The sequence below is a fragment of the Anabrus simplex genome, chromosome 3 (assembly GCF_040414725.1).
Source record: "Anabrus simplex isolate iqAnaSimp1 chromosome 3, ASM4041472v1, whole genome shotgun sequence".
Classification (NCBI taxonomy): Eukaryota; Metazoa; Arthropoda; class Insecta; order Orthoptera; family Tettigoniidae; genus Anabrus; species Anabrus simplex.
The window spans coordinates 314,020,030-314,022,473 of record NC_090267.1 but is presented as its reverse complement, the minus strand read 5'-3'; the positions used below and the strand labels follow the sequence as shown (position 1 = coordinate 314,022,473).

Below are 2,444 nucleotides of genomic sequence, written 5' to 3'. Positions count from 1 at the left end.
CTGGGTTACCGTGGATATTACTCTACCGCCCCAACCCAGATATGTTTGTCTTTGTACCAAATACGTATCTTCATGTGCTCTACTTACAACACACCATACTACCAACCACCACATAAACACGCAATAGTGAATATGTTCCTCCACATACTATTCGCGTCTGGCGGGAAGTCGCGGCGGCTTGTAGGTACGACACGAGTAACAGATCTTCGAGCCAATGGCCATACCATGTTGAATACACCGGTTCTCGTCCGATCACCGCAGTTAAGCAACATTGGGCGTGGTCAGAACTTGGTTGGGTGACCGCTTGGGAACACCACGTGCCGTTGCTCGAAGATCTGTTACTCGCGGCAGCTCGTAGGTACGACACGAGTAACAGATACTACACTCATCACAAACATTAGTCGTGACAGGAGGAACGGATGCATGTTCATTATTAAACAATTCCTTATGCAGTACTTATAATATTATACTAAATATGTAACTAAAGCACAATTGCCCTGCCACTTTGAAACTTCACAACTGTACCTGAGTTCGCACGAGTCACCGCGGACGGAACGGATGTTTATTGTCAGGCCTTGAGACTTAAATTAGGCGCATGCGCGGGAACCATGCTTACCCCTCGCACCCTTTACCCTCATCCACACGACTTCTCGTCAGACGATCATAGTAAGGAAGGCAATCTTTACTACACAGTTCGCGCTCTCGATTTACCAGGATGTGGAAAATAGAGTGGAAATGGAATAAATAATACGGAAAAATCAAACCTCTCGGTGAAGCAATTCAGGAAACGGGACTCGAAATAAAAGCCTATGAAATGATATGCCAAAACTGGAATCAGCATTCCGATTCACGCAATATATCTACAACAAAGAACCCACTTCAAACCTAAGACGTCGCAATACAGTGATTAAATATAAATGACTACAAGGTTCAGAAATGCTAAAATCTTAGCAAAGTTCTGTATTCAAAATCACAGGCTAACATTACGGACTCAGTAACGAATAGAAAATCAAACAATACACAATATCGTGTGGATCCCGGAGACGCCTGGTGGAAGTTTTCTAGGTGACTCCCATAGGCAACCTGCGTATATATAGGTGTGTGTGTGTGTGTGTGTTTTTTGACAATGAGGTGGGGAGAGGGTGAAACCTGGTATCGGCACGTAGTCTACACCGAGAGGTCTGCTCAAGGCTTAACGTCAATAATCTCCGAACCATTCACCAACAACAGCGTAATAGGCCTATGTCCTCACTTTATATGAAGGCTGTGGAGAGGTTTGGGAATGAGCACAGGATCTCGGCACGCAATCTAGTGATTAGAAATGTTATACCTTTACCCTTCCTACCTGCCGGCCAACATTCTGTTGGTAAACATTTCCACCAATGGGACTTGAACCAGCTAACCACGGTATGAGACCATGAAGAGTTGATGCCTTAAAGATCATGGCCACCAGAAGAGTTATTTGACAGTGGCGCAGTAGGCCCGGTCTAGAAATCGACGAGTAACGATCGCGAGGATTCGCTCCGCTGACCATAAAAGGGATTTCCTAAGATCAAAATTTCGTAGACGGGAAGTTGACCAGGAGGACAAACAGAAGAAAACGATCGAAATAACTTGGACAAAGGGGAAAAAATAAGCCCAAAGAAAACGATGGAATGGGCTGAAAGAAAGGCAAGCAAACGCCTCTTAGTACTTTGCGTATTACTTAAAAGACTTATTCACAACTTGTAATAATAATAATAATAATAATAATAATAATACTAATAATACTAATAATAATAATAATAATAATAATAATAATAATAATAATAATAATAATAATACCGAGCAATTGACCACGTGGCTTGGGTCACGTAGCTATCAATTTGTATTCGGGAGATAGTGGTTCGAACCCCAATGTCGGAAGATAGTTTTTCGTGGTTGCCCATTTTTACACCAGAAGAATGCTGGCTGGGGCTCTCTCTTTAAGGCCATGGTCGCTTACTTCCTATTCCTGGCTCTTCCCTATCCCATATTTGCCATAAGACCTATCTGCGTCGGTGCAAATTGTAAAACCGGTTCTCTACGGGGCCTGGTATAAGGTGAGATGAAACTCTAGTGCGGTGGGGGGGGGCTTTTATGACCGGATGTTCCCCCCTGTGGGTGGGGGCGGTAGAATAACACCCACGGTATCCCCTGCCTGTCTTAAGAGGCGACTAAAAGGGGCCTCAGGGGCTCCGAACTTTGGAGCGTGGGATGGCGACCACGGGGTCCTTAGCTGAGTCCTGGCATTGCTTCCACTTACTTGTGCCAGGCTCCTCACTTTCATCTATCCTATCCGACCTCTCTTGGTAAGCTCTTGTTCTTTTCCGACCCCGACGCTATTAGGTTTACGAGGGCTAGGGAGTCCTTCATTTTCACGCCCTTCGTGGCCCTTGTCTTTCTTTGACCGATATCTTCATTTT

The 2,444-nt window shown here is 44.8% G+C and overlaps 1 non-coding gene across 1 annotated transcript; it reads left to right on the top strand.

Moving 5' to 3' along the window:
- The first annotated feature begins 210 nt into the window (after positions 1–210).
- Positions 211–329, top strand: LOC136867511 (5S ribosomal RNA). Its single transcript, XR_010859710.2, has one exon. It is a non-coding gene; the product is annotated as a 5S ribosomal RNA (ribosomal RNA).
- Positions 330–2,444: the final 2,115 nt, after the last annotated feature.